The 14,462-nt window shown below is 36.5% G+C and overlaps 1 pseudogene; it reads left to right on the top strand.

The window, feature by feature from the left end:
* Positions 1 to 14,462, top strand: part of LOC141499640 (vomeronasal type-2 receptor 26-like) — an 841,716-nt pseudogene that overhangs the window by 13,067 nt on the left and 814,187 nt on the right.

Here is a 14,462-nt window from a genome sequence, read left to right as displayed (position 1 = left end):
AAGTTTTAATCATCATTTGGGTAATGCTGACCTAGAGCTCAGGTTCCCCTTACTATTGTTTCCTAAACTCTGTTGGAGGACTCAACCTCAAGAACTCTCTTCTCCAAGTCACATTAAATTTCTTTCTCCCTGTGGACCTGCTCTCCCCAGTGTCTTCTAGTCAGCATTGAATAGACTGGTTTCTGGAAGTAACTGAGGTCCTTCAAGTTTCCCTCACTCACTCTTGAGGCCTAATCTTCCTGATGGAGCTGCCTTCAGGGTCTACTGTTTGTTGATTCAGTGGAATCAGCCTGGATGTGTCTGCCCTTCAATCTTACAAAATCTCAGCCACTGAAAATGTTCTCTTTTCTGGGATCTTGCATGTTCTCCTAGGAATATCCTCTTTACTCCTTCATTTTTAAAAATTTTATTTTTAATTTATCAAACAAAGCAAGCATTTTCATAAAAGAATAATCAAGAAGATGATGGTATATCAAACTGCAACACTACTATGTATAATTTATTTTTCCTTTCAAATATACAAAAAATTTGTTTTTTTTTCCTCTCACTACCCTAAAGAAGACAACTACTAAACACAAATATATGTATATATGTATGTGAATGGATGGATGAATAGATATATGTATATGTGTGAATCTATAAAATTATTCTCTACATGTCAAAGGAGAGATATTAGGGAAAGCCTTTCCTGCCATTTTAATTCTATCATAACTACCACATTCATAGACTTCAGCATTTCCCTTGTTTTTCCTCTTGTCCAGCTCAGCTTTGGCCCTTTTGATCGCATCCTGAGTGACAAGAGCCAGTTTCCTTCTCTCTACCAGATGGGTCCCAGGGGCTCCTCCCTGCCTCGAGGTATAGTCCAGTTACTGGTACATTTTAAATGGAACTGGGTAGTACTGGTGACCTCAGATGATCTCAAGGGTGAAAAATTCCTTCAGGAAATGAAAGGGGTGATGGCAAAGTATGATGTCTGTGCATCCTTCACAGAGAAAATTCCTGTCAGTCATAAAAGACATGAAGAATTAGTCCGGTCTCTCTCTCTCATAGATTTAGCGAATACTCACCTAGAGTTGCTGTGATTCACAGTGATTCAGATTCATTAATGATTCTGAGACATTCACTAACTTATTATATCTCAGTATTTATGTTGTGGATCACCACTTCTGACTAGGACACTACCATGAAATCCAACTATGAACCTCATTTAACTGGAACTCTCACATTTACATACATGACCAGTGAGATTCCAGGTTTTAAATCTTTCCTCAGGACAGTGAACCCAAAAGAAGACCCAGAGGACATCATACTTGAGGAGTTCTGGTTGTCAGCTTTCCATTGCTGGGATGAATATGACAACCTGAATCTAGAGCAGTGTGCACCAAATGTTACCTTGGAGGATTTGCCCATATTTCTTTTTGAAACAAAAATGTCTGGCCTGAGTTACACCATTTACAATTCTGTGTATGCTGTGGCTTGGGTCCTTCATGCAAAGCTTCTGAGGAAATTAGAGATTACATCTGAGGAAACTGGAGAAAGCTGGATGTCTCAACCTTGGCAGGTAAGGTTCCTTTAGGATCTGATCTTGTCTATTGCAGATTCTTGATATTTTGACTGTGGCACTTACAGAAGGATATTCTAACACAGACTTTCTGAATTCCACAAGATCTGAGCAGTATAGCAAAAACTGGAGGTACCAAAAAGCCCAAAGTAGGGAAACCATACTTTTCTTCATCTGAACCATCACTTTGCTGTTTAGAATTGCTTCACCCATTTTATACTTGTGAAGTATAGAACACATGAAACACTTCACTTTTTTATTTTTATTACATTTCATTTACCCCAACTCCAATTTCTCCCTTTAATTTCTAGAATAAAACTGAGACCCTCTGTTTTGCAGTCAATGTCCTCCAACTTCTGGCTCAACCCCACAAATTTCCAGGCTTCTTACATCTTAAACTCCACTGTTATGTACTTTGAAGTAGAATGACATTGTCTTCCTTACAGTTTTTTGCAGAAAACACTCCATCTCCCTACTACAAAAATTTTTATTGACTGTTATACATGTCTGATATTTTTCAGTCCTTTATATCTGCTTCTTCTCTGGCTTCCCTTCCTTCAAATCCAGATTGATTCCATTTTCCTTAATGTTATTGACTTCCTTCTGCTCGTTAGCTCAATTTTCCTCTTTTATATGCCTTTTATTTCTTCTTTGTTTTTCTTATGTTGTCTCCTCCAACATTGTGAGCTAGCTCCTTGAGGGAAGAGCCTGTAACCACATTCAGTAGAGTTTCTGGCACATGGTAATGCTTGTTCACTCTTAACACATTGACTGATATGAACTATCCTCTAACTTTCTAGAGATGTGATGGGTATTTTCTCCATCATGCTAAATTTGGGTGTCACCCAGTATTCTGTTCTCAACTTTCCTTCTTTTCTCTCCACAATATTTCACTTAACGATCCCAGGAACTCCCATTGTTTCAATGATCATCTCTAGCATCATGATACTTCAATCTTCATAGCCACCCTAACCTCTCACATGTGAAATCTCTCAAAAAGTAAACTGAGGAAATTCTCTGAGCATCTTGATTTACTTCAGAGCCTGTGAAACCTAATAATAAAGAATTATCTGAATGGCACTGCCTCCAGTAAAAAAACCCTGAATTTAAGATCCAAATCATTTTTTATATGAATAAAAGAAAGAACAGAAGTCATAATTGTTTCTGGATAGACAGTTCTTGAATCGTGACTGTTTGCATAAAACAAAGAGGGGATAGCCCACAAACAAGGTCACTTCTCTCTATCTCTAAGAAATGCCTTTGTGTGTGAATCTATGGGTCATAGCTGTATCCTGGAGTCATTGATAGGGACCTAGTAATACAGACAAATGCCCAAGAGGTTAGTTTAAATCATCCTTTAAAAAGATGGGAAATGTCAGCTAGTCCAGCTTCTCAAAGATATAAATCTTGTACAAAATGTGGAAATATATTTTATGAGAATATTGGGAAGTTTTCCTTTTTCTTCCCTTTATTTTATTTTTCCAATTACATGTAAAAATAGCTTTCAGCATTCTTTCTGTGTTTTTTGCGAGGCAATGGGATTAAGTGACTGGCCCAAGATCACCAGTTAAGTATTGTCTGAGGCTGAATTTGAACTCAGATCCTCCTGACTCCAGGGATAGTGCTCTATCCACTGCATCATCTAGCTGTCCTTCAACACTCATATTTTTTAGATTTTATTTCTTTTGAGTTTTACAATTTTCCCCCCAAACTTTCTTCCCTTCCCCCACCCCCCACAGAAGGCAGTTCGTTAGTCTTTACATTGTTTCCATGGTATGCATTGATCTCAGTTGAATGTGATGAGAGAGAAATCATATCCTTAAGGAAGAAACATAAAGTATAAGAGAGAGCAAAATTATATAATAAGATAACATTTTTTAAAAATTAAAGGTAATAGTCTTTGGTCTTTGTTCAAATCTCACAATTCTTTCTCTGGATACAGATGGCATTCTCTGTAGCAGATTCCCCATCATCATTCTTTTTTGTAGATTTCAAATGACAATTTTTTCTCCCTCCCTCCTTTCCCTCTTATAGACAGCAAGAAATGTGATATAGGCTTTACATGTACAATCATGTTAAGCATATGTTCATATTAGTCACGTTGTGAAAGAAGAATCAGAACAAAAAGGGGAAAACATGAAAAAAAAAACCAAATTTTTTTTAAAAAGATGAAAGAGTATGATTATGTCTGCATTCACGCACCATAGTTCTCTTCCTGGATGTGGACAACATTTTCCATCACACATCTTGTGTGATTGTCCTGGATCACAGTATTGTTGAGAAGTCCTAAGTCTATTGTAGTTGATCATCACACAATATTGTTGTCGATGTGTACAATGGGAATGGAGGTTTTCTATAACTAACTTTGTGGAACATCTTAAGCCTTTGACATCCAACTTCAGGGGAAGAGTCAGAAAAGAAGCTTCAGGTTGGTTCAATAAAATGCAATATCTCACTATAGAATAAAATCTTTTAAAGAAAAATAAAATATGAAATACAGTGTCAGGAAGTAACCCTTTCTCATCTCTCATGATCTTCAGCTTTGCCTCTTTGCTGTCTATTGGACCTCTTAAATGGAATAGCCTATACACAGTTTAAATTCCCCATGACCAAAACTAAATGTATTATTCCCCTCCCCTCAACTGCTCTTTCTAAACTTCATCTCCAGGGTGGTATTCTAACTACTTCATTGAGCACTTTTGGTCCACTGGGACACATTCTTTCAAAAATACAGGTTACATTCATGCACGTGGTGAACAGAAATTCAAAGGGAAATGGCAGTGAGGCACATGTAACCAAGGCAATTTTGATCTTCAGAACTGTGGGTCTTTGATGTTTTTCCCTCATAAAGACCTCCTAAAGCTCTGTGATATATTTTATGGATGAATTGATTTACTAATAGTTTGCTGCTGCTATTTCTCCAAGAACAAGGTGATTTGTGGACTAGATCGTGCTGTTGGACTCTCTTGGGCTTCTCCTTGATGCCAATTGAATTCTTCATCACCACCATCTCCAACCTTAGGTGCAATCTTTTTCTGGGGAACTGCTGGACTTTTCCCAAAAGAGCAAAGTCCCTTAGCCTTGGACTAGCAGAAGCTTTCTGAGCTCTTCTCATCTTATGACCTCAGTCCTGGGACTTGTCAGCTCTCAGGACTTTCACTTAGACAGGAACAAGACTGGGTCTCCTCAGCAAAGACCTCCCCCTTTACTAATAATGACCCTCCAATTAATTTTCCAGACACTTGTCTCCACCGAGTAGGCACTAGGCAGTGACAATTTGCCCAATATTCCCTGAGTTTCGGTGTTGCTCATTTTAAAAAATTCTAAAGTTCTCCTGTTGGTATGTATGCATCAACATCTGGGACAAAAGGGAAAAGCCAAACTATGCTCTAGAGGCAACTTCGTTTTCTCTACTGGACTTCTAATCTTCAAAATTCAAGCATTTAACAATTGTTTAATTTATTAGGTACCTTCCTTGTTCCATCCATTATAGTAGAAACTGTCAGAGAGAAGTACAAAGAATCCTGAATTTCCAATCATTCATTCAATCAATCAGCATTTAGTAAGCATTTACTGTATGACAGACAGTAGGTTCAATATAAGGGATACAAAGAATGGGAACAAATTGTCCCTGTCTTAATGTCTTTTTTGTCCTGTCTTAATTTTTTTCTTTCTTTTTTTTTTAAGTTTTTTTGCAAGGCAATGGGGTTAAGCAGTTTGCCCAAGGCCACACAGCTAGGTCATTATTAAGTGTCTGAGGCCGGATTTGAACTCAGGTACTCCTGACTCCAGGGCTAATGCTCTATCCATTGTGCCACCTAGCCGCCCCTCCTGTATTAATTTCTAACAGAGAACAAAGCATATATATACATTGATATATATATATATATAACTTTTACTTTTAGCAAAAGGTACACTGAGGCAAATCTCCAAGTAAGATAATGTTTACTAACAGGTGCAATTAGGTAATAGCCTCCATTTATGTCAAAGACCCAAGCAAGAGAATATCTTTAGTTATATAGGCTTTGGGAGTACAAGACAAAGGAAGAACAGGGTAGATGACATCATGGGAGAGAGAGAATATGATTGGTTGAGGAGTTGAGATACAGAGAACAACATGAATAGTTGAAAGTTTGGTAATGGCCACTAGAAATAACTTCGTTGCTTCTCTCATGAGACTAAGAATTATTTATTCTTTGAATATGGTTTCAAGATAGTGGCCCAGGGGCAGCTAGGTGGCACAGTGGATAGAGCACCCACCCTGGAGTCAGAACCTGAATTCAAATCCAGGGTCAGACATTTAATAATGACCTAGCTGTGTGACCTTGGGCAAGCCACTTAACCCCATTGCCTTAAATAAATAAAAAAAAATTTTAAAAAGTTAGTGGTCCAAACTTTTGGACAGCAAATTACATATTCTTGAAGAATACCTTGGTGATGGAAAGATATCACCCTTTCTTTTCAACATATTCCCCAAGATCAATTAAATTCCTTGTTGCAAAAAAAAAAGAGAATTCGAACTCTGAACTAAATTCAGAGGCAAAAACTGACTTCAGAAGCTACAGGACAAAAAGCAGGTACAGGACAAAATTATTTGTTAAGTAAAAGAAATAAATGTTATAGGATAATTCTTATACATGTTCTATTTGTATTTATATATTCTATTTTCCAGAGGCAAAATAAAGTACATAAATTCAAATAGTACATTCATAATAACTTCTTTTAAGCTTACCAACAATGTAATAGCCCATCTAGGTAATCCTGATCCCTTTTTTTGCTGCTCTAGGGAGTTTGTATTAGACTGAAACTTAAAAGTCCCATGGTAATCACTCTATTGGATACTGTTAGGAAAGTCTTAAGATTTAGACAGAAGTTGGACTCTGCTAACCCCTGGCATAATAGGCAAGACAAAATTCAGCTTATCAGAAACATTTGGGTAAAGAAAGGGGAAAAGTATATACCACAATGCTTATTGGTAGCTTAGCATCAGAAGGAAAAGTCAGAGAAAGACTTTTTCATTGAATTTTCCTCAGTTCTTGAAGAGGTGAGTAGATCTAATAAACTTAGTCAAGCAAACCCTTCCACAATTGATGTTCCTCCTCTAACTCTCCCTTCTATGTCTCAGTCTTTTTTCCTTTTGTTTTGTGTTCCTGTCCTAACAATGCTTTGTGGCTCAGTTCTTCTTGTATGCATTTCTTACTTTCTTATGCCAGACCTCAAAGTCTCCCAGTTCCAACCTGCTCAATAATTTTACACAGGTTGTAGATAGTGGAACCGTAGCTCTCAGTCAATCTAGAGAGTGTACCTGACTTTGGCCCTAATTTGGGGTGGAGAATATAGTCAGTGCAAGCTGTGGAAAGAATTGAGGTAATTACCAAAAGTTATTTTACTGAATTAGAAAAAATAACAAAATTCATTTGGGAGAACAAGAAAAATAAGTTCAGCAGGACTAGATCTTAAACTGTTTTCTTAGTCAGTAATTATCAAAACTATATGATACAGGCTAAGAAATAGAAACATAGATTGATGGAACAGAATAGATATATAAATAATAGACCTAAATGTAAAGAGAGAGATTGCAAGAAAAATAGAAGACAGTAAAACATTTTATTTATAAGATTTACATATATATATATGAACAATATATGAATAAACAAGACAGACAATAGAGTAGGCTATGAAATGAATAATTTCAATTACATTAAAGTTTTAAAAGTTCATACAAATAAAACAAAGGCAATCAAGATCAGAAAGAAAGTAGAAAAGTTGGGGAAATTTTTATAGGTCTTTTATCTTTTATCTAAAACATATAAAGACCTTTGTTAAATCTTTAAAAATAAGAGTGACTGCTCAATTGGTAAATGGTCAAAGGATATGATCAGTCAGTTTTCCAATGGAGAAATCAAACAATTTATAGTTGTAAGAAAATGCTCTAAATCATTATTGATTAGAAAAATGCAAATTTAAACCTTGGGATATCATGTTGTAACTAAAAGGCTAGCTAAATGATTTAAGAGAAAAGCAACACATTTTGGATGTGGAAAAATTAAGATACTAATTCATTTTGGTGGAATTTTGAAATGATACAACCATTTTGGAGAACAATCTGGAATTATGCCCGAAGAGTTATTAAACTGCCCATACCTTCTGAACCAGCAATGTCACTATTATTCAGAAATGATTACATTAAAAGGAAAAGAACCTATCTGTTCTAAAATATATATATATATATAGTAGATCTCTTTGTGGTGACAAGAACTGGAAATTGTAGGGATGCTCTTCTATCGGAGAATAGATAGTCAATTTGTGGTTTATGAGTGTGATGGAATACTGCTGTGCTATAAACAATGATGAGCTCAAAGATTTTAGAAAAAATATGGATAGATTTATACAATATAATGAAGCAGGAAATGAACTGAACCAAGACAAAGTTGTGTAAAGTAATAGCAACATTGTTTTAAGAATAATTTTAGGTGAATAAGTCATTTTGTCTATTGTAAATAACCCAATTAACCATAAAGGATGTGTGAAAAAATATGCTATCTTCAGAAATGGAAAGGGTAACAAAAGAATCTTTGTTTTCAGGATGGATCATTGCCTCAGTGAAAACTTTATGATGAAATGAATCTAAAAGTAGTAAGTTTAAGATGAAAAGAAGTCTGTTAATTATGACACAGTCATTCCAGAAGACTCAGTGGGAATTTATATTAGATAGCTGCTCCTCAGAGACCTTTAAAAAAATTCTATGGACATGGAGAACCTGGAAGAGACCTGAGGATCGATCACAACTTACTGTGCTCTACCCAAATTGGTGCTCTACCTTGTTCCTTTTGAACAAAGTATTCCTTTGAAGAATTGCAGTCATGGCTCCTGGCTCATGGCATATCAAAAAGCACCTCCTTTCTAGGCAGACAGATTCCCCTAACAAAATAAAAACCTTCTAATTGGGTTCACCCCTTTAAGGTTTCATGAGGAATAAGAAAAAGTAATGTTGACAATTTAGAATAATTTGCACTGAAGTACCACCTCTCAGACTGGCCAATATGACCAGAAAGGATAATGATCATTGTTGAAAGGGTTGTGGGAAATCTGGGACACTATTACACTGTTGGTGGAGCTGTGAATTCATCCACCCTTTCTGGAGAGAAATTTGGAACTATGCCCAACGGCAACAAAAATGTGCATACCCTTTGATCCAGCAATACCACTACTGGGTCTATACCCTGAAGAGATGATGAAAAAGGGTAAAAACATCACTTGTACAAAAATATTCATAGCAGCCCTGCTTGTGGTGGCAAAGAAGTGGAAATTGAGTGAATGTCCTTCAATTGGGGAATGGCTTAGCAAACTGTGGTATATGTATGTCACGGAACACTATCGTTCTATTAGAAACCAGGAGGGATGGGAATTCAGGGAAGCCTGGAAGGATTTAAATGAACTGATGCTGAGTGAGATGAGCAGAACCAGAAAAACACTGTCCACCTTAACAGCAACATGGGGGTGATGATCAACCTTGATGGACTTGCTCATTCCATCAGTGCAACTATCAGGGACAATTTGGGGCTGTCTGCAATGGAGAATACCATCTGTGTCCAGATAAAGAACCGTGGAGTTTGAACAAAGTTCAAGGACTATTCCCTTTAATTTAGGAAATAAAACTGCTATCTTATTGTCTGATCTTGCTCTCTCTTATACTTTATGTTTCTTCCTTAAGGATATGATTTCTCCCTCATCACACTCATTTTGGATCAGTGTACAACATGGAAACAATGTAAAGACTGACAAACTGCTTTCTTGGCAGGGGGGGAGGGAAAAACTCAAAATCTTTAATCAAAAAATAAACAAAAAAAAGGATAATTTCCAATGGAGAAATCAAAACAATTTATAGTTATGTTATAGTTACAAGAAAATGTTCTAAATCATTATTAGTAAAATGCAAATTTTTTATTAAAGATTTTGAGTTTTACAATTTTTCTCCCAATCTTACTTCCCTCCCCACCCCCCACAGAAAGCAATCTGTCAGTCTTTATTTTGTTTCCATGTTGTACCTTGATCCAAATTGAGTGTGATGAGAGAAAAATCACATCCTTAAGGAAGAAACAAAAAGTATAAGAGATAAAAAGATCAGACAATAAGATGTTTTTTTTTCTAAATTAAAGGGAATAGTCCTTGAACTTTATTCAAACTCCACGGTTCTTTATCTGGATACAGATGGCATTCTCCATTGCAGACAGCCCCAAATTGTCCCTGGTTGTTGCACTGATGGAATGAGCAAGTCCATCAAGGTTGAACATCGCCCCCATGTTGCTGTTAGGATGTATGGTGTTTTCCTGGTTCTGCTCATCTCACTCAGCATCAGTTCATGCAAATCCCTCCAGGCTTCCCTGAATTCCCATCCCTCCTGGTTTCTAATAGAACGATAGTGTTCCGTGACATACATATACCACCGTTTGCTAAGCCATTCCCCAACTGAAGGATGTTTACTTGATTTCCAATTCTTTGCCACCACAAACAGGGATGCTATGAATATTTTTGTACAAGTGATGTTTTTACCCTTTTTATCAACTCTTCAGGGTATAGACTCAGTAGTGATATTGCTGGATTAAAGGGTATGCTCATTTTTGTTGCCCTTTGGGCGTTAATTCCAAATTTCTCTCCAGAAAAATGCAAATTTAAACCTTGGGACATCATGTTGTAATAATTAAAAGGCTAGCTAAATGATTCAAGAGGAAAGCAACACAACAACATACTATATTTAGTTATTTTTATAGTCCTTTAAGATGTATAATGCACTTTGATATATTCTTATTAGATGTATTTACTTCATTTTAGGGAAGAAGACTGAGAGAGGAGAAATAAATTCCCCAAAGACATAGAGTTAATAAGTGCAGGGGACAGAATTCTACCTCACTGTGTCATGACTTCAAACAGAAGCACAAATGTCAGCTCACCACTTTCAGCATGTCTGGCAGATTTTACAGGTCTTTCTTCTGGGAGAGTCCTGACCTCTGATACTAAGAAATAATAGATTTCTCTTTCCTTTCAGCTCCACTCCTTTCTGAAGGACATTCAATTTAACAACAGTGCTGGTGATCAGGTGTTTTTGAATGAGAAGAGAAGCTCTGAGGCTCAATATGACATTATGAACTATATGATCTTTAATGACACTGAATTCCTGGTAAAAGTGGGCTACTTTATCCCCAACTCTCCATCTGGTCAAGATCTCACAATATATGAGGAATCTATCTACTGACATGGATTCCATTCAAAGATCAGAGATGATTTCCATGTTAATTTACATATTCAGTCATAAGGACATGTCTCACTCTAATTATCTCATTAAGCATTCCATATTTGTTCATTGAAAATGCCACTCAGTTTCCTTTTTTCTGATGCCTTTAAAATAATTTTTTGGGGGAGGTGGAAAGGAAAATAAGCAATAAGGTATATATTTTAAAACAAAACAATATTTACCCTCATAGAACATAGAAGAGGAAATGTCCTTTCAGATCAACATGCCTACCATTTTATTTGATAGAGAAGAAAACTAAGGCCCAGAAAGTTTTTGATTGACCCAAGGCCTTCTAATCACAAAACCATCATTCTTATCCATTTCCCTGCAACTTCACTCAGTTCAATTGAGTTAAAATAAAATTTAATTTGGCTATTGGTCAAAATTTTCCTTCTAAGGAAAATTAGTGGGACCTACATTTTCTCAAGTTGGCCAAATATCTAAATAATCTCTAATAATCTGTGTTCCATAGCACTCTGGCTCCTATAAATCTCTTTAGATTCTCATTCCAACTCACTTTCACACTGTTAAGTTAGGATCTCTAGAGCAAGGCTACAATCTCCCTTTGGGAGCTCCAGGATTTTCCTGGAGGTATCATGGTGATGTCTTCACTATGAGTTGCTTCAAGTTTCAATTTTTGTATGTTTTCCCCAATATAAATTACCAGGGATAAGTATTCTTGTATTCTTTAATTAACTGGTATCAATTTATTTAAACCAAAACTTTATTTTTCCAAATACATGCCAAGATAGTTCTCAATAATCATTTCCTGCAAATTTCCCCCCTCCATCCCTCTCTTCCCCTCCCCCGACAGAAAGCAATCTAATATATGTTATACAGGTACAAATGTTATATAAATCCATTTAAATCAGAACATCAATTATTTTTACAAAGGTATATTTCCTGAGAAGATATAGCAAAAAGAAAAGTAAACGTTGCTTCCTTTGAGCATTTTGAAATGTCCTCTTCCACGTATCAGCTGAATTTTAGGGGATCCAAATTTAAAATAGTTTGTAAAAGAATTTATTCTCCTAAATAGATTCCCAAAATCCCCTGCACTACTAGAGAAATCATTGCTTCCTGTTTTGTTACACTTGCTTCTCAAGTTGTGTGTTGGTTTCATGTTTCATAAAAAAGAAAATTCTAAGGTAGACTTTCATCCCTAGATTTATGAGGGTTCATTCTCCCAACCTTGAAAAATTCACAAAGCAAAACAGAATAAAGACAAAGAGGCAAAACACAAGAGCCTGTGGTCTCCATGTTGACTTTGGGTGGGGAGTGCAGAAAACCTTCAACCACTGAGTGTCTCTGAGAAAAAAAAAAACTTTGCTAATTATTGCCTTTTGAATGCAATCTCAGTTCTGGTTGAATAATCAATCAAATAGCACCTCATTTTCACATAACAAGGGAAGTGCAAAAATTAAGAATGTGAGGGGATATTTGTAGTGGAAAGTAAAACTCTAGTATGCCTTTCTGGAAACAAGTAGCCCAGCTTTTTCTACATGGATTGTGCCAAAACGCAAAGCACAGTGCTTTTCCTCTGGGGCTCATTGATCAGATCCCAATGATAGAACAATCAATTATGGATTTTAAACACTAAAATATTAAATGTACTTGTAGATGATTGTCAATCTTTGTTTCAATAATTTGGGTTATCAATAATTCAATGATATAGATCATATTTTGCAGTACAAAAATGTAAGTGTTCTAAGATCATAGAACCCAAAGCTCTCATTTTATAAATGTTAAAAATCAAGTCCCCAGTGCTCAAGAGGTTCAGGCAAAGTTCCACAACTGGTGACAGAAAGGATAAGAGAGCCCCTGAACATTTCATTGATGATGTTCATTGACTTATAAATCAAGTATAAACATTAGAGTGGTTTGAGAGAATACACTTTCTTGTCCTGCACCATCATTCTTAAATGTCCCTTTGGCAAAAGGTGTTCTTTCCACTCTCTTATAATGACCAGGTTCCTGATTCAGTGTGCAGTGATAGCTGTCACCCTAGACACAGGAAGACTCCTAAGGAGAACCAGTCTGCTGCTTCAGCTGTTCCCAAGGCCCAAAAGGGGAGATTTCCAATCAAACGGGTAAGTGTCAGCAGGAGGCTTCCCTTGTGAGACCTCAGAAGCTAAACAGTGTGGTACTGGGTTCCTGGAGTCATATACAATGCAAAGTAACATCCCTGCCCAATATAAACTATCATGTTTGTTGACTTTTGTTACAAAAGAGAAACAAAATGACATCACTATGTCAGAGTCCAGTTATACTGTGTCCAATCAGACCAATATGAGGTCAGAATATTCTATCGCAGGACAGGCACAAATAGTCCATGGGAACACCTGGGGTGCTCTTTGATCTACTTCTACTTCTCTTTGTTCATAGAGCACAGCCCCCTTTCTGATGATGCTTGTACCAACTACATTATAGAAGACCCAAACTTAAAATAAGAGAATGTATTCCACCAAATAGATTTCCAAATTCAGCAGCACTACTGGAAGGCCAACTAGGAAGCACAGTGAATAGAGCAATGGTCTTGGAGTTAGGATAATGGGAGTTTGAATCCATTCTCAGACACTTGACACTTACTAGCTATGTGACCTTGGGCAGGTCACTTCACCCTGATTACTTCACATTTAGGGCTGTCTCCAGTCATCAAAATCATAACCAAAAGTTTCTGACTTTTGTTAAACTTAGTTCTTCTGTGAATGGATTAAATGACATTATCTTTGGTCTAACTTCACGGTGAAGTTCTTTCTCCAGATATCACCTCTATGGAGATTCATTATTAAAAACATTTCCTCTTGCAGAGAAAGGGCTGGCTCTGGGCTAAAGATGGTCCATATTTACTGTATTCAGAGCCTTTGATTTTATAGGCAATTTTTGTTTGTATTACTTTTGTCTCTTCATTGTTTTGCTTTTTGTTTCTCTTCATTGTTTTGTTCTTTCTCTAACCTACCATAATACTCCCAGGCTTTCCCCATCTTGGAAATGCATGGATCTCTCCATGAGGATATTTATTGGGATAAGCTTTTCATAGAAATATTTAACTTTGGAGTTGACTCCTTGGTCTGAGGTCTGGTATCAAAATCTGAAAGAAGGAAAAAGTGTAAAGATGTCTTTTCCATGGATGAATAAATTTTTTTCCTATGCTTCAGTTTCCCCCATATTTTCTTATGTCTTCTAAAATTCCTCTGCATTCTTGAAGCTTATTATTTCTAAAAGCCCAATAATAGCATACAAAATATGCCAAAATTGATGCACATGTTGCATAGTTATTGGAAACAGGGATGATTGCTTGCTCCTCTACACCAATATGAACACTGTAGCTTGATCTTTTTTTCCCAGAAAACGTTCATCTAAATATCACACATGGAAGAGTCATGGGAATGTGATCACTGGGTTAAGAAGAGGAATTTATGTGTAGCTCTTACTCTGAAATCTTCACTTGGCTTTCCACAAAGAAAAAAAAAATTCAAAGTCCCAACCACGGTGAAATTGCATCCAACAGAATCTGATCTGTCTATCCATACCAAGCAACATTAGTGTAAGGCACTATCATCCAACGGAGCGGGGGAAGGGAGGAAAGGGAGTATGGAGAGAAATTAT

This window comes from Macrotis lagotis, chromosome X (assembly GCF_037893015.1).
Source record: "Macrotis lagotis isolate mMagLag1 chromosome X, bilby.v1.9.chrom.fasta, whole genome shotgun sequence".
Classification (NCBI taxonomy): Eukaryota; Metazoa; Chordata; class Mammalia; order Peramelemorphia; family Peramelidae; genus Macrotis; species Macrotis lagotis.
This window is presented reverse-complemented; position numbering and strand designations above follow the sequence as displayed.